Source organism: Monodelphis domestica, chromosome 5, assembly GCF_027887165.1.
Source record: "Monodelphis domestica isolate mMonDom1 chromosome 5, mMonDom1.pri, whole genome shotgun sequence".
Classification (NCBI taxonomy): domain Eukaryota; kingdom Metazoa; phylum Chordata; class Mammalia; order Didelphimorphia; family Didelphidae; genus Monodelphis; species Monodelphis domestica.
In genome coordinates, this window is record NC_077231.1 from 18,765,969 (window position 1) to 18,792,988 (window position 27,020).

The following is a 27,020-nucleotide window of genomic DNA, read 5'->3' on the forward strand; positions in this document are numbered from 1 at the left end:
GTATAAGGGTGCAGTGTTTTGATATCCTCATACACAGGTCAGCCTGGTACCAAAGTTCCAACCATATATCTATGTGGCAGGCATCTTGGCTTCTTTATACCTAAGTCTATGCTTGATCAGAACAAGGGAAGGAAATGAATTCCCTCTCATCTCAAGACATAGTCCTTTTCTTTATCTATTAAAGGTCTGACAACTTCTTATAGCACATGGGTAAGATGATGTATTAATGCACCTATCTTATGGACTATGGGACTGATATCACATTAATTCAGGATCACTAAAGAGTGAAGGTCATTTTATTATTAATTTTTAATATTTTGGTTTTTGATGAAACTTTTTACCTGTGATTTTGCTAAGTGGATATGAAGATCATTCTTTCTTCTCATTTTTACAGCATTTTTACTGTTAAGATAATTTTTACTTTTATTATTAATCCTACATAATTTTTACATTTAATTTTTGCTATTTGATTTGGAATTCATTTTTGATTTATTAATTTTGCTATACTCACTACTACTTTTATTTTTGATTGAGTTTTATAATTCTTTATTTTTAACATTATACACTCTTGTTTTTATTTTTAAATGAAAGGGGGGATATGTAGCATGCCAGGTGTATTAGCATTTGGGAAGTATGATTCATGTATTGACATTGTACTACCAGACGCATGGTCAGAACTCTTGATGTTGAAGGGACAGTCCTAGGCACTAGCAAAGGACGGGAAAATTCTTGGGCTGTGTGTGGAGACAGCCACACTGTCTCTTCTAGGAGCAAGATCATTAACATAGTGCAGTTTGAATCAGGGCGTTGCCAGCTTGGACTTCATTTGCAAAGGTGAGGGATGGATTGAACTCTACTTCTTTGATCTTGTCACTGTCAATTCAACCAATGTTAGAACCTATGTCATGATGCATATGCATTCCTAGAACCCTCAGTGAATACAGGGATCTGGAGCAAGGCTCTCTCTTGCATTCTCCTAGGAACTCCCTTACTAACTCCTCTCTTGCTCTCTCTTGCCAGCTCTCTCTGACCAGGCCCTTCGGCCTTCACTGCCTCTCTCTCTCTCTCCCCCTTGTCATCTTCTCCTCTTACCACTCTTGCTTCTCTGTATCTCTTTCCTAGCGACCCCAGTGCCTCCTATTGAGATAGTAGGCACCAATCAGTTGACTCCCACCTTTCTTGGCGACCCTGTCGCCCCAGTGCCTCAGCGCTAAGGAGTGGTGACTCCCCTCAGTTTTCTAGCACCGCAGTCGCCCCCAAAGCTTCCCATTGTGGTTCAGACTCTATTGTCTATAGGGGTATCAAGGGGTTGATACTCCCCACCTGTCCTCTTGTTCCTCTTACTTCCTCAGAGTTCGCGTTACTCCCCATGTGTTTCTTAAAAAAAAAAATGTATTGAAGCCATCCTTGAGTCTCAATTGGTCCAGGAAATTTAGGTCGAATCAGTGATATAGCTTCCTGTGTTCTAAGTATAAAAGCCAAACATATGAGAAATTAGAAACAACTCCAACAGACATTTGACTGATGGACCTGTATGGTCAACAGTCAGGGAAGGAAAACTACAGAGATGTTTTATCCTTACTGAGTATCTTTTCCATGCTGGGGCTAAGTAAACTTACTTTAACTGGTAGGTGATCTATAAATTAGGTTGATCATTATTTTGATATGTTTTAGTTACCCTGCATTTGGGTGTTGAAGATATGTAAGACTGACTCTGTTTATCTGGGACTCAGAGTGATTTGGAGACACTGACTGTCTTTAGGACCCAGAGTAACTTGAAAAAACTATCTTTGAAAGTAACCGCCTAGATGAAGGAACCATGAAAACCAGTTCTCTTAGTTCTGGGACACTAGGCTAGTGTAATAGATAATATTGAGGGGGGTTTATTTGATGAATAAATTATAACTAATAAATCAGGTAGTTATCTTCTTTTGCCTACCCTCCTCCCTTTATTCCTCCCTTCCTCCCTCTTCCAGCCTCCCTTCCTCCCCTCTTCTTCCCTTCAATTTCCCCTTCCCCTGTTCTTCTTCTGGTTTCTAAATTAGTCAGGGTGAGTTAATGATGTTTTAAATGAAAATACTCTCTATCTTCTTTTATATTAAGTAAGGGTTTATTTGGGGAAGATTGGAAAAGATGGGTGATGGAGGTAAAAGGGTTGGGGGTTTCCCTACTTCTATAATTAGCCTTAGAGTAGAGGATATTGAGAGAAATGGTTGATAGGTCTAGTATTTCAGTCACTATCACCAACAGAGCAAGTCAGAGAGATATATGGACTATTGTCCCTCTTCTTCTGCCTTCAAAGTCACCAGGCCACCTCCAGCTTGATTATCCCAAGTCCCAGAGATAAACCCAACTTCTTCCTTCCCTGATTCAAAGACAACCAGGAAATCAGTCAGGACTCTGACTCAAAGGCAACCAGCATCAGCTAAGTTCAGAATTCAGTCAGCAGTTGGTTTGACTCCAAACTGCCTTTCCCAGTAACATTCCAAATCAGAATCTTCATTTGATTGATGGTCAGGTCACCACTCAGCCACTGCTTCTTGTCTTGCTGCATGCCTTTCCAATATCTCTTCCATACTGGACAACAACTGGCTCATCCCACCAGCCAGCTCTCATGGTCTCTGGGATGAGATAGCAAAGCCACCTTGAAGTCTGGGCTCTATACTCTCTATCCCTATTAACACTTGGCTTCAATTATGGTACACTTGACCCTAAGACTCTCTGCCCAATGTATTTCTAAAATCTTGAGACTTTACTTCATACTTTTATCTTCATGTCTTATACCAAAAATATGAATCAGAGATATCTCTGTTCCCCCTTGCAACTGGCATTATGTCATTACTGTTCCTGGGAACTCTCCACCCACATTACTGCAGATCCTTCCCTGGATCAGTCCCTTCTCTGCCTCCCTTTGTTAAGAATTATAAGTATATCCACTGACTGGCTAAATTTTGAGCTTTTTGTACTAAATCCTTCGGTCTGTACTATCCTTCACTTGCACATGTATGTCCTTGTTTAATAAAAATTATCTTAATCTTAAAGGCATCATATTTCTTGGTTACCTTCCTGTTCTAGGAAAGTGGGATGGAGGTTTCTCAGGGTACCTCAGGGTGTTTGTTCCCCCTTGGGAGAAATAGAGACCTAAATTCCATATAGTTCCTCCCTCAGTTTACAATGATATATATCTCATTTTAATTCCAAACTTTAACCATCATATCTTCAAAATCAGGCCTGGATTACAACTTTGGAAAGTTCTAACTGCCATTGTTATTCTCAAATAATTGTTTGGGTTTTTATGCCCAAAAGATCATAAAACTATGCATATGCGTTGACCCAGAAATATCACTACAGAGTCTGTATCTTAAAGAGATCAGAGACAAGGGAAAAGGGCTTACCTGTACAAAAATATTTTAGTAGATCTTTTTGTAGTGGCAAAGAATTGGTAACTCCGGGGTTGTCCATCACTTGGGGATCAGATGAATAAGTTGTGGTATATGGTTGTAATGGAATACTGTTGCGCCATTAGAAATGATGAACAGGATGATTTCAGAAAAACCTGGAAAGACTTATATGAACTGATGCAAAGTGAAGTGAGCAGAACCAGAATAATGCTGTATACAGTAACAGAAATATTGTATGATGGTCAACTGTGAAAGACTAAACTGTTATCAGCAAAGCAAGTTTCCAAGATATCCACAAGGAAGTCAGGTTTGAAGGATGCTATCCACAGCTAATGAGGGAACTATCAGAGTCTGATTGCAGATCAAAGCATGCCATCTTCCACTTTATTTTCTTCATAAGATTTTTATTGTATGTGTGAAATGTGCTTTCTTTCACAGCAGTAGCAATATGGAAATATGTATTGCATGAAAACACTGGTGTAGCATATCAGACCGTTTATTACCTTGGGGTGGGGGAGGAAACATGGGAGAGAATCTGAATTGTAAAATGACAGGAAACATTTGTCTAAAATTGTTTCTATGTGTAAATTTAAAAAAAAAACTTTAAAAATAACTTTTTTCATTTTAATTATGACATGCAAACAATGCTTAAATGAACCTTCACTATATTCTCCTAACCCTGTTATTTAATCTCATATCTCCCACTGTCCACAGAGCATATCAATCTAATTCTCTTGTTGTGGTTTTAAGCTCAACTCAGAAAAGATAGAACTATTTCACCCTCCTATCTGTTTAGCTTGTCCCTTTCATTTGGCAATAAGATTGAGTTCATTGAAGAGTCCCTCAGAACTTTGCCCATGATAACCAACCCTCACAAATGCCATTCTTTTTTCCCTTGAAAAGATTTTATGAAATGTATTTTTTCTTTTAAAAGGATTTATTCATAAATGAAAGCCAGATTCAGTCATTTTTTTATTTTATCATTTAGGAATTTATAATTCATTAGAAAGCTATTTCGTTTATTATAGCATTTTTCAGTGAATTGATTCTGTACCATCATTGAATTGGATAAATTTATACCCATTATCTTTGGGTCTTCCAAGAACAAACTTGAAGATATTGCAATATTTTATTAATTGTTGAACTAAATCTGAACCAAAGATTTATGTCAATTGAAGAATTGGTTCCCACTTAGAAAAAATGTTAATTCTCTTTTTTGTTTTGTTTTGATCAGTTATCTGTGCTTTAAAAAATATTATAGAGTGACAGGATATATAAATAAATATAGGGGATGGGGACTAGAATTGTGATGAACAGGGCATAGAGAATTTTCAGGTGAGGAAGCTCCCTCTACCAATGCAGGCCAGCAACTTAGTCTTCAAGAGTTATTTGTCCTACACTAATGCATTCCTGATGGAGGTTGTGATCAATCATTCTGGAGGTCGATTTGGAATTATGCCCAAAGGACTATAAAACAATGCATACCGTTGATCCATGAATACAAATAGGAGGTCTATATTCCAAAGAGATTTTTTTTAATGGGAAAGATATTTTGTAGCAGCTCTTTTTGTGGTGGCAAAGAATTGGAAATAGAGGTATGTTCTTCAATTGGGGAATGGCTGAACAAATTGTGGTATATGATGGTGATGGAGTACTATTGTGCTATAAGTAAGAATGATGAACAAGATGATTTCAGGAAGAACTGCAAAGACCTACATGAACTGATGTGGAGTGAAATAAGCAGAACCAGGGGGCAGATGGGTAGCTCAGTGGATTGAGAACCAGGCCTAGAGATGGGAGGTCCTAGGTTCAAATCTGGCCTCAGCCACTTCCTAGCTGTGTAACCCTGGGCAAGTCACTTGACCCCCATTGCCTAGCCCTTACCACTCTTCTGCCTTGAAGCCAATACACAGTATTGACTCCAAGATGGAAGGTAAGGGTTTAAAAAAAAAAAGAAATAAGCAGAACCGGGAAAACATTGTACACAGCAACTAAAACATTGTGGAATAATAAAATCTGACAGACTTAGCTATTATCAGCAATAAAATGATCAAGGGCAATTCTAAAGGACTTATGAAAAAGAATTCTACAAACCTCCAGAGAAAGAACTGTTGGAGTATAAATGCAGATAATTTATCACTTGTTTGTTGGGGTATATGTTTTGGGGTTTTGGTTTTATAAGATTATTCACTTAGAAAAATGAATAATATGGAAACATGTTTTGTATGATAATACACATATAACACAGATTGAATTGCTTGAAAACTCCAGGATGGGAGAGGGAAGAAGGGAAGGTGACAGTTTAGATTATATAACTTTGCAAAACTTATGTGGAAATTTATTATTACATGAAATTGGTAAATAAATAATTTTTTAAAAAGAAAAGAACATTCACAGAAATGAACAAAAGGAAGTTCAGAAGTAAATTCAGATGATCAGGATAGTATTAGATTTATAGTTGGATCTGAATATTTAATTGGTGGTCACCAGGTATTTAATTTCTAAATCCCAAAGTGAATTACTAAAGTCAAGTGGAATTTATGGTAGTTTGTTTTTACAATAGAGGGAAGATATTAAGAAAGAGAGAAAAGGGGAGAGAGGAGAGAGAGAGGAAGCCAGAGGTTCACACCTCCAGAAAGGACAAGAAACTAAGTCAGCCTTTACACTCACCATGGTGACCATCTAAAAAGAAAGCAGTCTGAGGTCTCCTGCAGGAGCTCCTCCAGAGGTCCAGTACCACAGTCAAGTGGCTTCACTCCAAGTCCGAGTGACTGTCTTCCAGTCTCTCCTCAAGTGTCTCTCTTCACTCCAACTCCAAGTGACTATTCAATCCAAGTCCAACTCCTAGTGACTGATCATGATCAATCTGTGTGTCCCTTTTTTCCATTATTTAAAGACCCTTTTCTCTTGTGTCACCTCCCCTGCCCACTCTTTCACACATGGGTCACAGACCTCCCACTCAATGTATGAAATGGGTGTTCAAACCTTTTGTGGTTAGTTCACACATTTTTTTGTAGTTAGTTCATACCTCTTTTGTGGTTAAAATGGGTAATTTACTTTTAGTAGTGGGTTTACACCTGGGGAGTTAGAATCTAAAAATAGACAGGGAATTACAATTTAATCTTCACAATAAAGTAATAAAGTACCTTCATTGTTACAGTCAGGGGAGAGCCAAATCCAATCTTCACAATAGTATTGAAAGTGTCATTGAATTTATTATGTATTTTAAAAGAAAAGTAAGCTATAACTAAGATATTCACAGTTTCATGAATAATTCTCATCTGATCTACTTTATACATTTTTGATAGTTGAACCCACAGTCTCCCAAAGAGGAGGGTCCTTCTGACTAGGTGGAGTAGTCAGGTGAATAAGAGATGAAAGATGACTGAGTGCTCAGACCTGTGCTTAGGTGTCACTTAGTGTTCTGCCATTACATGGGGTTTGTTTATTTTATGACTTCAGTGAGTATATGCTTTTCTGGCACACAATCATTTTTCAACATACATGTCTCCATAGAACCTAACAACAAACTCAAAGCCTAAGGAGAGAGTCAACAAAACATTGTTGCTAAGTACAGGGTCAGAGGGTAGAATCAACATGACCCAGATATAGATTGGGAAATTCAGAGCACATATTTGCCAGAAGTTTTTATGCCTAGAAAAGAAGGTCCTATAAGAAGTGAGTATATAAGAATTCTTAGATTTAATTTTGAAAGTAGGCTCTCCTGGTAATATTCTGGGGGGACAGAGTGGGACATCTGTATTAACCCTGCAATCATGTTGTTCTCATCTATTTTTCCTGGGGCTAAATAAGAATAATAATCATAGCAATTCCAATAATAAAGGGATGTTAATAAGGAAAGTCACTTAGGTAGGTTTCAGTGGGTGTTTCCATCCTTCCTAGGGGCTGCTTTGCATTCCCTGGTTTCCATGTGTGACCATGTGAAACAGCCTGGTCTTTGATGGCTCCCAGCAATATATGATAATGCTCATTTTACTTCATCTTTGTAAATAAAGGTATTTAAAAAAGCATTACCTGTCCTACACCACTGAGTCCCATAGTCAGTATATTTAAGAGGTGGAACTTGAACCTAGGTCTTCCCGACTTTGAGGCTAATTCTAGAAAGAGCCCTTCTCAATACTTCCAATTAAGGAAGGAGCCCAGATAGTTTAAAATACTTGGGAATTCATCTACCAAGACACACACAGAAACTATATGAACAAAATCACAAAACACTATTCACATAAATAAAGACAGAGCTAAACTATTGGCGAAAAATTAATTGCTCATAGGTAGGCCAACATATACACACACACACACACATATATATATATAACAAATATAACTATACATATATAATATAACAAAATGACAATCCTACCTAAATTAATTAACTTATTCAGTGTCCTGACAATTAAACTATCAAAGAAGCCCAGAGTTGGAAGATGGAATGTCTTGTGTAAAGAATAGCAAGGAAGAGAGGGTCCCTAGATCATGTACTATTGGTGGGGGGTGTGGAAAGGAAAGGTAAGAAGGTACCAAGTTATGGACATCTTTAAAAGCTAGGATACTTTATATAGGATTCTAGAAACAATAGGGAGTCCTGATTAGGGGGTGATAGGGTCAGACTTTCAAAGAAAAATTGATTTGACAGCTGAGTGTAGGATGTCTGGAGCAGGGAGAGATTTGAGACCTGGAGACTAATCTGCAAGCTATTGAAATAGTTCAGGAAGGAGATGGTAAAGGCCTGTGTCAGAGTGGGAGTGGGGAGTCTGTCACTTGGGGAGTCTGCAATCATACCTTCCACTTCCACTACATCTCTTGCTGGCTCAAAACTTGGCAGGCGTGCCTGCTGGACACCAAAGAGTGGGAGTTTCAAAAGGACAGGCGTTAGAAAAGCAGCTTCCTCCAAATGATCCCTTTTGTTCTCTACTTGATGAGTTGCCTCCTGTTGCCTAATTTTACATGAGTTAATGTGGTAGTGTCAGAGGAGACAATGAGTGATATGAGGACTTAGCAAATGATTGGATGGGGTGCGGAGGGCATAAGAGAGTAAGGATTAAGGAAGATATTTGGGCTGCTGGGTAACTGGGTAGGATGGTAATAGGAAATTAGGGAAATTAGGAAGAGGTGATGATTTAGGGGGAATTTAGTTCTGGACACATTCAATTCAAAATGTCTAATAAGCAACTTGAGATATGATACTGAAGGTCAGGAGAGATATTGTAGCTTGACAGTTAAATGTGAGAATCACCTACATAAAAATGATAGTTAAATCTGTGAAAAGAATGAGATCACCAAGGGAAATTATAGAAAAAGGGAAAAGAAGAGGGCCTAGGAGAGAGCCTTGGGGATACTCATCTATTTAGACATGACCTGGATACCTGGATAAAGATCCTGCACAGGAAGCTGGCTGGAAGGGAATAGTCAGACAGGCAGAGGAAAAGCAGGAGAGAGTACTATTACAAAAATCTAGAGAGAAATAGGTATTAAGGAAAAGAGAGTGGTCTATAATGTCAAAGACTGCAGAGGTAAATAATAATCACAATAATGAAAACTAAGAAAAGGCCATTATATTTGTCCATTAGAAGATTATTAGTAATTTATGATCTGTGTCCTCAAGCTGAAATAGAATGGAATGACTTTGACCACATTCTTACATGCATACTACATTTTGTTTTGATATTCCACCACCCCACTTCCCCCATTTTTGTCATCTACTTTGTTTCCATATCTCCTTTCTAGTACCCTTCAGGTTGACCTTAGGATCAACCTATCTTCTACTTTCTAGCATTAAGAACACTAATTAGTTTAACACCAGTGTCTCCAGCTAATCAAGAAGCAACATGGAAGCCAGCCTGGTCCCCACATTCCTTCCCCTCACTGTAGAACTTATCTGAGTGAAAGCATAGCTAGTGTAACTCTTCCTTCTGATACATACCCTATACCAACAATAGATGTTTTGGAACTGGGGGTCCTGGGAGAGTTGTAGTAAGGTGTCCAGGATCCTATGTGGAGAGTTGTGGAAAGAAGAGTCTAGAAGGAGGATTAAGTAGAGTCTGGTGCCTTTAGGTGTGTCCTCCATGTGGAGAATAAATGTGAAGAGACACTCAGGGTTGCTTGCTCCAGTTCTTTCCTTCTGAGAAACTATGATGAATAGCTGTTCTTGATGCCAAGAGTTATCGATGGCACTGATGATGCTGTGTTGCTGAATGGACCTCATTCAGTGAGACTATTCCAGATAAATATTTTCTCTCTGCTTCTACTCTGAGCCTCAGAGAAAGCCCCTCTGTTAATTGCCCCTCTCCAGGGTCCAAGGAGGATAAAATCATTTCCTGTCCTTCTAGTCACTGACTGCTGTTATTGTCAATGAACTGTGCTGGCCAGCTCTCTGTACTATCCTCCTCCCTGTCCCTGAGACTTGTGTCTATCCCCCTTGCTATTGGTTATCCCAGTGCTAGCTAAAAGAAATGAGCATCCTTCCCTTCCTCTTCCCCTTCTTTTTGTGTACCAATGTATTTGTGGGTCAGAGGTGGGGAACAAAGGTGAGCCTGGAATAAGAGAAAAAGATTTGTCTATTTCCCTGCCTTTTATTCCTATCCCTTCCAGAAGGAAATATGAGGTCAGCAGCTATATCCTGGGCTTTTTCTGGAGAAATCACAACACATTGGAACTTCTGTAACAGTTTTCTAAACAGCTAAAGGTGATAAGCAATGAAATATTAGGAATCTAAGGAGAATTGCAATTCAGGATTGAGGGAGAATAGAAGAAAGACTTTCAGGGGAGGCTCTCCTAGATTCCACTGTTCCATCATCCTTCATTTATTTCTATACATGTGAAACATCAAACTTAATCCCTCACTGGGTGATCCCTTTTTATGTGGCATGAGCATTTAAAGTCTCTTGCTACATATTACACATCTCTTTACTTTCTAAAGCATGTTCCTATGTAATCTCCTAAATTTTAATTTTTAGTCTTAATTATAACTTCTTGAATAGTTAAATTATATGCTTCAACAGACTGCAAATACTCTCTGTAGTATGAACAAATAAATAACCACAAAAGAAAATTATAGAAGATTCACAATTAAGCAAATTTTGAGTTCTTGTTTTCATTAAACATAAAAAGGAGTTTTTAAATTTTTAGGGGAATATTTACATTTTATTGAAATAATTTCTTTTTTATTCTGCTTTGTGTTTATTTCCCAAACTGTAAACTCATCTCTCTATATTATATGTCAATGTCTCAGTCAATATTCTTCATAAAATAAAGATGAAATCCCATTTCAAATAGTTCATCAATGGGAATATGAAATAACTGAAGATTAATGCAGTTGGAACAGGAGAATGTCTATCTTAAGCTCCTTGTGATGAGGGATTGTTTCATTCTTGGTACTTGTAACTTAGCAGCTAGCACAATGCATGGCACAGAGTAGGTGATAAATGCTTGTTGATTGAGTCTACCCTCCAGCTTCTAGACCAGAACATGAATTTCTATTTCTTCTTTGCTTTACTTTTTTCTGTATAGAGTCTGCAAGGACATTGTTTTATTAAAAGAGACAATCCTTAAAATAAAATGGGCAAATTGGTATTTTGAGAACATCTGGGGCTAGTAGCTCTCTATCTCCGTTTTCAGTCTCCACTGCTCCTCTCTGGATCCTTACTAGCCCTCTCTCCTACTCTCCTCTTACTCTCAGTCAGCTAGATGTTAAACTAATTGCCTTTAAGCTTAGCTGAGAATTTAATAAGGGAGCTCTTGAAGAAAAGCATTCCATCTCCAAAGGGTTGATTCTCTAATGGCTCAAAGGACGGATTTTGATGGGAGAGAGGCATTGCTGTCAATGTCAACATCAAATCAAATCATACTAGCAACCTGATTAGCAATGATATAGTCTTCAATAAAAGCCAAAAAAATAGGGACTAAGTTTGGAGTTCTATTTGTAGTACCACTTCTGCTGAGACTAGTCTCCCACAATTCTTAGTCTCACTTAGGAAAATTGCTCAGCATTTTATCATTCACGAAGCTCGGTGGCCAGATTATATATGTCATTTGTTTATAGTGTTATTGCTTATTTTTTTCTTTCTATATGGAGTTCTGTAGCTCTTCTTTTGCTCCTTTCATTAGTCTGATATAAATTTATTTTTAAAATACATTTTTGTTAACTTTTGTTTTTACATAATCTATATTTTCCAATGTATTATTCCTTTAATGTCTCCCAGGGTCAACCTTTATAAAGAAGAATAAAAAAAGGAGGAAAAAATGTTCCACAAAACCTTTCCAGCATATTGAGAAAGTCTGACATTATATTCAGTGTTCGACACCCACAGACTACTTCCCCAACCTCAGATTCCTCCCCTCCTCTGCAGGGCAAGGAGAGGTGCCTTCTCAAATCTCTTCAATGGGGTCAAACTTACTTCATAAATTAAGCTTCAATCAGTATTCCCCAAAAGAAGGTAGAAGAGTCAGGAGTGGTTAGCTTACTCTTTCTCCTCTTCTTTTTTTTCTTCTTTCCTTGTATCCTGATATCCTGATATTCCCTGCCTTCATTACCTATTGCTACAGAGATATTGCTACTGAAGATACCCATGGTGACTTTAAATCCCTCGACCTTTTAAAATTCTCAAGGGCAAGGGAGGAATGTAATACTGCCCCTGGACTTACTGCTTCCTCCCACCCTCACTGTAGTCCTCTGATATAGGCACGAAGGGTTTGTCTTTTCTAGAAGTCTCAATGCTTGACATTTTCCAAATTTAAATTCCTTAAATTCCTGTAATGGATGGGAGAATGGAGTCACCCACGACTTTTACTTTGATTCTTGGGAGTAAAAGAGGTGGGATGGAGCCAGAAGGTGGAGAGGGGGGATAGATTGGTCTTCCTTTCTCTTTGCCCAGTGAAGACAGAACAAGTTGTCTTTTGGAGGGACAGAATATGTCCCTTCAGTACCTGAGTTGAGTATAGAGTCAAGGACTGAAGTTGAACTCTCCCTCTTGATGAGAGAGTATAGCTTTCCTCCTCAAGCTTCAGATCTCTTCTTGGGTATTATGAAACAGGCAACTTGATCTGTGAAGAATAATTCTTTTATTCTAAAAGGGACACACAAAGACAGGGAGAATAGAATTGTTGAGTAAGGGAAGTGGAACGTGGTAAATAGGAGATCCCTAAGAACGGACAACTGACCCTCCTCCCTAAATTCTGAGGTTCGGGCTGTTTGCCTGACTCTCCTTGGTCAGTTGTAATCCCTGTCCTGACTTCTTTCTATCCAAGTTGTAGCATGAAGTTCACAGGACAACTTTAGGGAATAGAGAGAGGAAAATCTTCTTTGTGTGGATGACTTTATAATAAAGTCCCATCCATCCCTTTTTCCTATAGCTGGATCCAAGGGGTTTAGTTCAATGAGAAATGGTTAATGCTCTGGAGGTCTTCTGTCTCAGAATTTTCTCTTTGACCACCCACTTTGGAGGAGTTCCCAACAAGAAGTGAAGTAACTGCTTTGAATCTTCTCAGATCTTCCTTTTCCTTCCTGGACTTCTCTTTCTTCCTTGCTCCTACACCACTTGGGTTGCTCTTTTTAATGCTTAATCTGATTTCCCTCTCTTATACCTCTCTGAAATAGACCGAGATCACTTTAATTCTTTAGACCAATCTCTCAATACATTTTCTGTAGCTTTCTCAAATAGCTCCAATTGTTTAAGGATCTGCTCAGACCTAATTTATATCTTTGGTTAATTAAATAGAGGTCTCTAAATTTTATTCACCCTGATTGGCTCATTAAATCAAGAAATCCATTGAAAGAGGCGGAGTCAAGATGGTGGCCTAGAAGGAGCAGAAGTTCAGACCTCTGAATATCCTTCCTTACCGATCACAAACTGAATGCTCCTAGGGAACCGAAAATCAAACTTAACAACAAGACAGAGTCAAGGAACCCTCCTGCTGTACTTAATTCAAAATGTATGTTCCCTGAAAAGCCAGAATCCGAGAACACTTGGGTTTAAGGGGAAGACAGAAGGAAGGTCCCAGGACCCATCCCCCTGCCCACCCAGAGTGCTGAGACTCCAGTGGTAGTGGGAACTTCTGGGTTGGCAAAGGTGCTGGTCTGGAGGGTGTACCTTGTGGGCAGGGCTGTGCATCCAACACAGATGGCAGGGAAGGAACTAGAGAGGGAGCATAGACCTGGCAGCTTGGCCAGAGCTGTGGAGATCCTCCAATTTGCTCCAGCCTTCCAGGAGGTTTTCGACTCAGAGCACACCCAGCCCACCAAAGCTGAACTTAATTTCATCAAAAGTCTCCGGAACTCAGGGAAACCCAGGCTCCACACCCATCCTCATTGACTGCTGGACTTTAATCCAAGCAAAAGCCTCCAGAAGACAGGGAAGCTCAAACCCCCAACAACCCTCCCCCAGAGACTACACCGAGAGACAGACAGACAGACAGACAGACAGACAGACAGAGACAGACAGACAGACAGACAGAGACAGACAGAGACAGAGACATACACACACACACACACACAGAAAGAGAGAGAGAGAGAGAGAGAGAGAGAGAGAGAGAGAGAGAGAGAGAGAGAGAGGTCTTCTGTTAAAGTTCCAAGAGGGGAGACTGACAGAAGCCCCCAAAACCAAAAAAATGAGAGGAGCAAGAGCACAGACCAATATGGGGAGTAAAGAAGGGGTGAATATGAGCAAACAACAGAAAAAGAAGGAAGAAACTACAATAGACAAATTCTATTCAGCAAACAGAACAGAGGGGGAGAGATCAGCAAATGAAAAATCAGAAATCCCAGCGAACTGGATACAGGCTGTGGACTCAAAACACTCAAAACACTCAAAAGAACTCAAAACACAATCAAGAGAGACTGAAGACAATTGGGAAAAGAACTTAAAAATTAAGATAAGTCATCTGGAAACACAGGCACTTGGGAGGCTTGAAGAAAGAAGAGAAGGTTCTGAACAATTGTCAATAGTAAACAAACACGTATTAAACACCTACTATGTGCCAGGCACTGTGCTAAGTCTTAGGACTGTGATGGCGAACCTATGACACATGTGTCAGCACTGACACATGTAGCCATTTTCAATGACATGCAGCTGCATGCGGGCTCAGCACGCCTTTGGTGGCTGGGGTGCATGGGACTCCCACAGGGGCAGGGAGGTGGAGCACCAGCATGGAAGGAGTGCATTGGGGCAGGTAGGCTGGTTGCAAGGCCCCAGGGCCAGTCAGCTGGTGAGGGGTGTGGCATGGCCAGGCCTGTGGAAGACTGGGCAGGGCTCTGGCCCACATGCAATAGAAGGGTGCCTGTAACTGATTACCAGACACTTTAGCACCCGGAAAAATATAGCAATGGCTTTACTCACAATTTTTCCCTCTACACACTTTTGTGAGACCTTATTCTCAGCATTAAATAATATCAAAACCAACAAAAGAAACAGATTGACAGATGAAGTTAGTAACACTTGCTTGATCTTGAAGTACAAAATACCAACCTTCAACTGAAGATTTAGCCAATGAAATTCAGCAATAAAAAAGTCACTAATAGGCAGGTTAGTTAAAGAATTCCTCCTCTCCCTCACTTATCTTAGTTCATGGCACCCCACACAAGTTAAATAATATCAAGACCAACAAAAGAAACTGGATGAAAGATGAACAAAGAAGTGACTAAGAAGGCAAGTTAAATAACCAGTTTTTGGTTTATTAAATACAACTATATATTACAATTATACATTTTTTGTTTTTTAAACTATAAATATCATGAAATTATGTTTTTTTTCTCAAAGTGGCACACCACTCAAGTTATGATTGATTTTTTGGCGAATTTTGACATACCAACCTCAAAATGTTGCCCATCACTGTCTTAGGGATACAATTTTTTTTTTAAAGTAGAAGAAAGATAATTCCTGCCTTCAAGGAGTTTACAATCTAATGGGAGAAGACAATACATAAAAGAAAGTTGAAAGGAGATAGTGAGGAAGGGAGACAGTGTGTGGTGTGGAAGCATAGTACAGAAGCCATAGAAATATAAAATAAATGCTGCCAGAGAAGTCAAGTAAGTCCAAAGTGGAATGTAGCTAGGTCAGAAATGAGATGACAGAGACTCAACAGGTAGTAGGATAGAGAATCAAGAGGAATAATAGGATTGCCTTACTTAATCAAGGCCCCAGGGAATGTTAATTAACTAAGATAAGTTTTGGTCCCCAACAAATCTGATTACAAAATTTGCAGACAACACAAAGGAAGTAAGGATTATATGACAGTCAGGATCTAAAACAATCTTAACAGGTTATAGTATGGGATTAAATCAAGTAAGACAAAATGCTATAGAGATAAATGTAAATTTTTATACTTGGGTTTAAAAAAAAACACCCTTAACAGGCATGAATTGGGGAAAGCATGGCTTAATAGTGGTTTGTCAGGAAAAGATAAGAAGTTTTAGTTGACTACAACCTCAATAAAAGTTGACAATGCGATAAGATGGCTACAAAAGCTAATGCAATCTTGGCTTTCAGGAAGAGGGGCATTGTTTCTAGGATCCTAAGGAGGCTGGTGATGTGAACTCTGTCCTAATTAGACAATCATTTTCCAGGAACAATGGATGGAACTTGTCAGAAGGTGTGTTTAGGATTACTTTTTTGGGAAAACTTCCTAACAGTGGAATTTCCTTCCAAAGTAGAATGAGTTGTCTTTGGTGGTAGGGGTTTTCCTCTCACTAGTCTTCAAGTACAGGCCAGATGAACATGTGTTGTATATGTTACAGCCAGAGGTGTGCTGGAGTCAACTGGACAAGCTTTCTGGATCCAATTGCTAAATTTCAGGTGCAAGCATTTATACCTCAAAAATCAGCAAACATTACAAATCAGGACAGATTTATTGTTTTGTTGATTGTGTAGGTGGAAAAAAGTGATTAATAATAATACATGATAGTATATAATATAATAATAAACATAAAAACATTTTTTGAACCAGAGAGACAGTTATTGTTGTAAGAAATAAAGAAATCTCTGGGCCATAATTCTAAGCTGAAAACTGATTTTATTCATGAGTAAATAGAGTCAGTGGTCCCATCACCCATACTCTGTAATGAAAAGACTTCTCATAGATGTTCATAGTTTATTTTTATAGGATTTTAAGAGTTGAATGAAAACATTGATTAACAAACCAAATAGTCAAAGTATGTTAGCTATAATTAATAAATTCTAGTACAGGGTCCAAGCACTTTATTGATCCTGTCACTAATATCCTCAGAAATGTTGTAGGAAAAGACTTACAGACAATAATTCACAAGAAGAAACTTAAAGATATACAAAGTTGTCTCTTTGAGTCATAAAATCTGAGGAACCTACTATGGATATAAATTTCTAGAAAAGCAAATACTAACAATAAATTCCTAAGTTTACAACTAGCTATATGATTGCTTCTGTTATCTTTATTAGGAATCAGGAGATGGTAAAGATGTGTACCTAACATAAGAAGGCTTATAACAGGAGCTCTTGAGTTCTTCTTCACAGTTAATTAACAACTGAGACTAACCTTTCTGATACTCTAGTTTCATATACTACTTAAAGAAATATACTAAATTATATGAAAAGAAATTAACTGAAATAAATACAATAAATGCAAGTTAAGCTCTTCATTAAACATTTCCACCATAGGTCTGCCTCTTTTGTAGCTAGTCCATAATTATATTTAAGGGATTTGGGTTTCTTCCCAAACCTCCTCCTTTCCTTTCTCCTTGCATTTTGTATTTGCTCTTACATCTACATTTTATATTTCAACTTAAATTTTAAAAATTCTCTCATAGGACACAATCTGTAATCTGCTGCAAAAAAGGCAATCAAATATTAGCATTTCTCTCTTAAGTTATGTTATCCTTGAACCTTTCATAATCACTCCATTCCTCTGGGTTTCTAATATTTACTGTCCCATTTGCCAACTAATTGACTCTTCAAACACCCAAATACTAGCACTCCTGAGACCCAAGGCTGCTCCTAGAACATCAAGGAATCTGATTGAGAAGACTGCTTTATTAATTTTTCTCCTCCCTTCCTTGTCTGCCTTTCTTCACCTTTGTTATCTTTCCCAATAACAAAAGAATGCCATAAGGAGAAAAAAATAGAACTACAGCTTTCAAAACCAGAAGAGATCTTGTGAATAACCTAGTCTATGCTATTTATGAGATCTAGTCAAATTCAGGAAACTGGAACAATGCCATAGGAGCTTTTATAATTAGTGATAAAATGGCAATCCTTTTCTTTCTGAGATTTTTCCTGTAAAGTTGTTTGCTTATTATCTCCTCCTTTAGACTGCAAACTCCTTGAGAGCAGGGCTGTCTTTTGTCTTTGTATGTCCTCAGCTTAGTATGGTGCCCAGCACACAGTAGGTACCAAATAAATGCTTGTTGTTGTTGTCTGCTTGGCATGAGTTATTGTAAATATTAATATTGAGTGGGATAAAAATGACCACTCACTGAAATTAAAACCACAAACCTGGAGTCAGAGAGTGAGAGTAGAAGAAGCAGTCTTTATTCTTCTTCCTGAGAAAGGGGACAAGGTCCTAATGGCAAATGGCAATAAAACATCATATAGGTTCCTGATACAAGACCCCCTCCCTCTTCTGTCTGATGCCCTGTTGTCTAGGAGTTGAGACTGCAATCTAGGAGCAATGACTTCTGTCCCAATCAGAAAACAGCAAGCTGCATATAGTGAGCTCATCACAAGCTTCCACCAGGGAGGAGTCAGGTTATGGAGAGGTAGCCATGTCCTCCAGAGTAACTCCCTTAGTTTCTAAAGGTATGAGGACATAAGGAAGTAGGAAAGCCTAGTGGCTTTCATCCTTGAAATGAGATAAGAGTCCTCCCAACTCACAGGACCTGTGGCAATAATAAAATGTCCTTGAGGTCTTATTTTGCAACTCTGAACAGATTTTCATCCCTAATTAGGGGTTCAAGGGGTAGGATGGATGTCCACCCTGAGAAGAACAAATTAATTCTTTTTATTTCCCACAATATAAAACATTAGTTTTTTTTTTTTTTTAAAGGGTCCACTGGTTGCTCATAGACCACATTTTAAGAAGTATTTAAAAAAAATTTTTTTTAGCACAATTTTCATTATGAGGTGATTAGGTGACACAGTGGATAGAATCAGAGGCCTGAGTTCAAATTCAGCCCAAGACACTTCCTAGCTGTGTTACACGGGGCAAATAACTTAACCTCTCTTTGCTTCAGTTGCCTCAGCTGTAAAATGAAGATAATAAGGGGCAGCTAGGTAGCACAGTGCATAGAGAGCCAGGCCAGGGTTCCATTCTAGCTTCAGACATTTCCTAGTCATGTGGCCCTGGGTAAGTCATTTAATTCCATTTGCCTAGTCCTTGTCCTCTATCTTAGAGTTGTTACTTAGATAGAAAGTAAGGAATAGTGATAATAGCACTTTCCTCTCAGGGTTGATGTGAGGATCAAATGAGAAATTATATAGTAAGCACACTATAAATTTTAGTTATTATTATGTCTAGGTTTGTGCAAAAATTCAGAACCAATACTGTTGGTATTACATTTGGTACTCCATTAGGCTTACTAAATACCATGAAATTTTAAATGGAAATACAAGCATAAAGTAATTAATCTTGAATTCACCAAAGTGGAAATGAGAAGAAAAACATATAATAATACCTTCCTTCTTCTTTGGGATAAATTCTATGGACAGTTCATTTTGCATTACTTGTAAGAAATTGAACTTTAATGTTATATGAGACATTCTTGGCAATGTTATGATTAAAAATTTAGTTTCTCTGCTCAAAGTATTATATTTTTAGAGGTTTATTAAAGATTAAGAAATAAAGAAAATACAAAATAAGAAAGCATGTGCCTAGGCACAGAGGCCATTCACAGCCACTTACTCTACATCTTGAGAGACGCATGTATCTAGAAGCAGAAGCAGAGATCCTGAAGTAGGCAGAGAGTCAGCTTAAATACAATTTCTGTTCTCGGCCCAGGTGGGAATTCAGGTGGGGTTATAAGGAATTCTGGAAGCTACCAAGGACTTCTGGGAATTGAAGTCCGGGGTTCAAATCTCCATTTTTACATTACCCCATCTGATCGTTATTGGGGGTTTCCCCAAAATGGATCATGAAAACATAATCAACTTAAACATTACAATAATTTGAAGATAAGAGGGGGAAAAAAAGAACAAAAGCAATAATTGCTAGACACATTGACAAAAAGCCAGTTAGGGGGCAGTCCCCTTTGGCATGAAAGTATACATACAAATAAATGTTCAATCAACCACACCCAAAGTTCATTCTTGATCTTCTCGTAAAGCTTGTGGTCTAGAGGCATCTTCATAGTGTCTTCTCCAAACAGTTCAGTTTCTGGATTTGGAGAGGTAGCATGTTTCTTAACCTAAAATTCTTCTCAAAGGGAATTTAAACTTTGCAATTTAAAATAATAATATTTTTACATTTCCCCGTGAAGAGAGTGATTGAAAAACACAGGGATCATTTAGGGATACATGGCTGAGTTATGAGGTATATGAATCAATTGATAAGAGAAATTAAAAAGACATCAGAAAAATCCAAATAAAAAAAGAAAATTTCTGGATGAAAATAGAGACTATCAAAGTCTTATGTATAAAAAGTCTAAGTAAAGGAAAAGTAAATCTATAACAGGTCCTTGAATCAGGGCCCAATTAAAATGATCTAAGCAAGTAAGCATTTACCCAGTCAGTAGCTAGGACTACAGAAAGTTTGCCACACTATGAAAGACAGAAAGGGGACTAGATTATAGAAACCAAGTAGGAGCCAAGTTAGGGATACTCGTCTGTAAGTATTTTCACAAAGAGTGTGGATACAAGGAAAGCCTACATCTTAACGTATGTTAAGCATCACAACCTTGGGTCCACATTAATATATCCTGCACTAATCAGGTTTAGTTTTGTGCTTCATTGGCTCTGTGCAACGGCTCTTTTCTATATCTTGTCCTGGAATCAGACAGAATCATTAAGTAAAGTCCCATAATTTTTTTTAACAATTAGTGACTTCATTTTTATAGTCTCAAGCTTTGCCATAATTGACATTATGGCAAATGTATTTAAAACTTATATTACTGCTAAATCAAAAAGTTAAAGAAAATCTTAATACTGGTGACATGTGCTTCAAATATAAAAAGGAGAGGAATAAATACTAAAATAGTATATTGAACATGCAAGAAAAATATAATAAAAGAGTTTTAAAATTCAAAAATACAGCTTATAATCATTGACACACTGTGTCAGCTAAGAAAATATAGAATACAAGGCTTTCTCACCAAAAATGAGATCCATTTCCTCTTCATATCTGCCCATGATCCACTGTGAGTACAAGCAAATTAATTTTACAAGGTAACAGAACCCTTAAAATCAATTTGAGATATTTAGTTCATTGAATTTTCCAAAGGTTGTTATAGCAATTTTCTGATGGAGTCCATCTATCCTCTATGTGACAATTTACAAAGTTAAAAATAGAAAAACTGTTGTTATATGGGCTTACTCAATAATGTTTGTTCAGTAGTTATAAGGGGAAAGCAACAGAATTTAACAGTAGTTAAAACCCAGTACATTAAAATGATTCAGTGTAACAGAATAGTATTGAATGCAGTAATATATGAACTTAAAATCACAAAGTTAAATCTTAAACAAAACAATGAATAAAATGCAATAAAATACAGAGATTTTTATAAAACACTAGAGTCTGAAATGCCTTAAAAATATAACCTCCAGTCTCTTTAAAGTTCCTTGGTTTTTTATCCATTTAGATACCTATTGTCAGAAGGTAGAAGATTGGTAATGGGTGGGCAATGGGGTTTACACAACCCTTCCAGGGCCACACAGCTGGGAAGTGTCTGAGGCCAGATTTCAACTAAGGTCTCTAGGCCTGACTCTCAATTCACTGAGCCACGCAGATGCCTCCCCAGATTTGGCTAAAGAGTTGCAGGGAGTTGAATGTTTCCCCTGAAACTCAGGTGAAGTAAATGAAAGGATCAATGCAGTCAAAAGATATCCTTTTAAAGTAGCCATGCTTTAAGTTCAAAAGTCTCTTCCTTCTTTCCTCTTCTCCCCCCCTCCCTGTGATCCCCTGCCCCCAGTCCACATGGAGGCTAATCGTAGCCTAAAGAAAAATCACCCCCCCCCCCTTTTTTCCAGCTGGTAGAAGCAAGTCTTGGGCCTGGGGCGATGAGTAATCTGTTTTGAGGCCAGGGTTGCTGGGCCAGGATCAGCTGGGCCAGGTGAGCAAGAGAGTAAGAGCCAGGAGTAAGAGCCAGAGCCGGAGCGGGCATCCAGTGTGGGCAGGGCAGGGACCAGGTGAGCGATCTGAATGAAGCAGGTCCATATTACAGGCAACAGGAGCCAGGCCGGAAGGGCTGGGACCAGATGAGCAATAATGAATCAAGAAAGTCTGAAGTGAATGGCTGCAGGCAGAAGCTGATCAAGATGGTTTTCTAAAAAGCATCTTGGAGAAACGTGGCTTAGAAATCATTATCTAGGCTAAAAAATTTGAGAAGTTCTCATCCAATCTAGTGGTCGCCATAACTGTTATGATTAAAAATTTAATTTCTCTGTTTATATTTTTAGAGGTTTATTAAAAGTATTATATTTTTAGAGGTTTATTAAAGATTAAGAAATAAAGCAAATACAAAATAAGAAAGCACGTGCCTAGGCACAGAGACCATTCACAGCCATTTACTCTACATCTTGAGAGACACATGGGTCTAGAAGTGGAAGCAGAGAGCCCGAAGTAGGTGGAGAGTCAGCTTAAATACAATTTCTCTTCTTGGCCCAGGTGGGAATTCAGGTCGAATTATAGGGAATTCTGGGAGCTACCAAGGACTTTTGGGAATTGAAGTCTGGGGTTCAAATATCCATTTTTACAGCAAAAACTGACCCAAAAGTTGGATATATTCAGAAAGTAGAATGAGATTAAGGGACTCAGCTTTTCTTATGATGTTTCATTGTGGAAAGGCAGCGGCCAAATAATTCACTTTGAGCAGAGTGAAGAATAAGTGAACTCTGACAGGTGGACATATTCTAAATGAAAAAATTTAGTTTTCATAAATCATACTAGATTGTGAACACTCCCTATTATGATCACTTCATATTGTGTAGACATATTATACTGTCAATGCTCTAGATTGTGACTCTACTTTTGTGTTATCTTCTGCACATCATTATTGTTAAAGGTGTAAAAATAAATTGGCGAGTTGTAAAAATAAAATATTTAGATGGAAAAACTGTACAATATAGGTTCAAAACTGTTTGGATAAGGAATCTATCTGCTGAGACAAACAGAGGAACTATATGAACACAACTACAAAACATTCTCCAAACAATTAAAACTAGATCTAAACAATTGTAAAAACATTGATTGCTCATGGATAGGATGAGCTAACATAATAAAAATGACCATCCTACCCAAATTAATTTACTTACTTAGTGCCATACCAATCGAACTACCAAAAAAACTTTTTTACTGAGTTAGGAAAAAACCATAACAAAGTTCATTTGGAAGAACAAAAGATCAAGGATATCCAGGGAAATAATGGAAAAAAATGCAAAGGAAGGTGGCCTTGCAGAACCAGATCTCAAACAATACTATAAAGCAGTGGTCATCAAAACAATATGGTACTGTCTGAGAGACAGAAAGGATGATCAGTGGAATAGACTTGGGATAAGTGACCTCAGAAAGACAGTCTATGACAAGCTCAAAGACCCCAGCTTTGGGGACAAAAATCCACTATTTGATAAAAACTTCTGGGAAAATTGGAAGACAGAGTAGGAGAGATTAGGTTTGGATCAACACCTCATACACTACACCAAGATAAACTCAGAATGGGTGAATGACTTGAACATAAAGAAGGAATATATAAGCAAATTAGTTGAACACAGAATAGCATACATGTCAGACCTTTAGGAAAGGAAAGAGTTTAAAACCAAGCAAGACTTAGTTAGAAAAAATCACAAAATGTAAAATAAATAATTTTGATTACATCAACTTAAAAAGTTTTTGTAGAAACAAAACAAATGTAACCAAAATTAAAAGGGAAGTAACAAATCGGGAAATAATCTTCATAAACAAAACCTCTGACAAAGGTCTAATTACTCAAATTTACAAAGAGCTAAATCAATTGTACAAAAAATCAAGCCATTCTCCAATTGATAAATGGGCAAGGGATATGAATAAGTAATTTTCAGTCAAAGAAATCAAAACTATTAATAAGCACAGGAAAAAATGTTCTAAATCTCTTTAATCAGAGAGATGCAAATCAAAACAACTTTGAGGTATCACCTCACATCTAGCAGATTGGCTAACATGACAGCAAAGGAAAGTAATGAATGCTGGAGGGGGATGTGGCAAAGTGGGGACATTAATGCATTGCTGGTGGAGTTGTGAATTGATCCAACCATTCTGGAGGGCAATTTGGAACTATGCACATAGGGCGCTAAAAGACTGTCTGCCCTTTGATCCAGCCATAGCACTCTTGGGTTTGTATCCCAAAGAGATAATAAAGAAAAAAACTTGTACAAGAATATTTATAGCTGTGCTCTTTGTGGTGACCAAAAGTTGGAAAATGAGGGGATGCCCTTCAATTGGGGAATGGCTGAACAAATTGTGGCATAAATTGGTGATGGAATACTATTGTGCTCAAAGGAATAAAAAAGTGGAGGAATTCAATGGGAACTAGAACAACCTCCAGGAAGTGATGCAGAGCAAAAGAAGCAGAACCAGGAGAACATTGTACACAGAGACCAATATACTGTGGTACAATTGAATGTAATGGACTTCTCCATTAGTGGCAATGCAGTTATCATGAACAACCCAGAGGGATCTATGAGAAAGAACACTATCCACCATGCAGAGGAAAAACTGTGGGAGTAAAAACACCAAAGAAAACCAATTGCTTGATGGGTTGAGGGATATATGATTGGGGTTGTAGACTGTAATGGAACATCCTAGTGTAAACATCAACAGCATGGAAATATGTTCTGATCAATGACACAAGTAATACCCAGTGGAATTGAACATTGGCTATGGGAAGGGTGGGAGGGGGGGAGGAATAGAATATTAATTTTGTAACCAAGGAATAATGTTTAAAATTGACCAAATTAAATTAAAATAAAATTTAAAAAATAACTGTTTGGATACTTTTGATAGATGTAATCAAAAGTATACTTAGTGACGAAGTAAAGCTCAAATGTGAACTTCCTTTCAGGGCCAGGATCAAGGACACTAAAGAGACTCTTATTATAAAAATAAAATATTTATTGAAATATAGAAGGATAATGGAGGATTTCTAATTCTAAGGGATTCAAAATCCACCCAAATACACTCCCAGGTTCCACAAATAACCACTTCTCCTGTGTTTTACAGGTTACACTAATCCTCCCTGATCTGACTAACCCAAATTTATACTATCTAAATAAAAACTACTGCTATTATCCTTATAATTCTTAACTTCACCTTCAAATTATAAAATAGCAAAGGCTAGCTGTTTGAGTCTTAACAAGAGTCAAGTTAGGACTCTGAGTCTGTTAAGTCTTAACAGTCTGAGAGTCCAAAATCCAAACCAAAGACCAAGTTTTTCTTTGGTCTTCTCAGAGTTAAACAACCTATAAAACCACAATAAATATTCAATAGTGTTTCCCAAATTGGGAAAGGAAAACACTGAGCTCCTTCATATCTTTCCCTTGGACAGAGAAAAAGGCAAAGACTTTACCTCTTCCAGCCCTGAGAGAGTCTCTGAGAGCGTGTCTCTGCCAACTGACAGAGACCAACTCCCAACTTCCAGAGCAAGTAATTGACACAGAAAAACGGTTATATCTGTCAACATCTGAAATCAAGATGCTCTCTCAGCTCTGCTTCAAACTCCAATTCTTTCTGAAGCCTGCACTCTACTTTTTATCTCTAAACTAATAAAACAATACTTATTTTCTAATATTATCCTTACAAAGGAGAGAACTGCAACAGATACTTGACATTTACCTCTCAAAAATAATATAAACACTGTATAGATTAATTGCCCTTCCCATTTCAAAATTATGAAAGGCTCAAGATTCAGAAAGCAGAGAATTATCCAGTTCTCTGATAAAATTATTCAGTTCAGTCACCTTATGTAATCTGAAATCTGTCAAAGAGAAGCAGAATGGCACAATAGCTAGAGAACTGTCCTTAAAGAACTAGGAAGACTTGGGTTCAATTTTCATCTCTGACATATAGATTATGTAAGTGATTTAATTTCTTAGTGTGAAGATTAAATCTAACTCTCCCCTGGTTATAACAATGAAATTAATTAACTCTCCCCTGATTGTGAAGAATAAATTGTAATCCTTTCATATTTTTAGACTTAGTCACCGAAAGTGTAAACACCCTACTTAAAAGTTGAGTAGGAAGATCTAACCATTTTTAGATGTAATCACCAAAACTGTAAACATCACACTTAATCATTGAGTGGGAGGTCTGTGACCCACGTGTGTGATAGCGGGTGAAGAATCAGGATCGACTGACTGCCTTCTGGGCAGTCCTAGAGCAGAGTGTCAACTGTGATTGGTAGACGTAGAAATAGGGGAAGGCACAGGAAGTGATGCAAAAGAAAATGTCTTTAAAAGGGAGTGACAGCTTCCTGAAAGGAGTCAATTCTTCATGCTTTCAAGTTGAGACTGATGAAGGGGGGCAGAAGGATCTGCTGACTGGACCTGACACCCTGTTTCTTTAGACTGACACATGGTGAGTGAAAGATGACTCTTAACTGCTGGATATTCAGAAAAGACTAACCTCAGGAGAGACCTATCCTCTTGAGAGAGATTCCCTGCATCCCCAGGGCCTCAGCTACAAGGGCTGAGGACTCTTCAGTTAAGAACTCACCCTCCCTGCCCAGGGGCCAGTAGTAATTACTTAGTGTTTAGGCTAGATATCTTACCTTATCTTCTCTCTGATTTCTTACTTTACTCTTTCTACGTTTTGTAAATAAAATCTATTTGTAATTAATTAGATTCCTGGCAAACACACTCTTACATAAACAAGTCCAACCCTTTTAAAATTAACTCCATTTCCCCATTACATTAGTGCTGTTCTAGGAAACTCTCTAAGACTATAAATTATTGAGAAGGTGCTGACCTGCATTGGTAAAGGGAATTTCTTAATCTAGGAATTTCCTATATCAATGAAATCATAGGTCTAGTCCTTAAACGAATCCTATGTTTTCCGTCAAAAATTTCTACAACATGCAGAAACTCCAAGAAAATAGGCCTTTTATTTTCCTCACAGTCTGTCACCAACAAAAAGAAGAAACATCTGAATTTCTCTCTACATAAATACAACTCCTAAAAATAATTTATGGGAATAGAAAATTTATTTTGGCCTTCTCTCAAACCAAGCTTTGAGGACCATTAGCCAGAGTTCTAACAAGGGATTTGTGTTCTTGGGGCAAAGATTACAGTCACATAGTGTACTCTGGGTCAGGCTTTCTGAAGTGTACCTTATGCTGATTATAAAGGAGAAAAAAGAGACTCTTCTATGCCTGTGGTGTGCAGGGGAGAGGCAGTGATCTAAGTAGGACTGGGGAGGGGTTCAGAATGCCTGTGGCAATGCACAGTACATGAATGAAAC

The 27,020-nt window shown here is 37.9% G+C and overlaps 1 pseudogene; it reads left to right on the forward strand.

The window, feature by feature from the left end:
* Positions 1-667: 667 nt before the first annotated feature.
* LOC100019750 (tubulin alpha-8 chain-like) overlaps positions 668-27,020 on the forward strand; it is a 32,023-nt pseudogene continuing 5,670 nt past the window's right edge.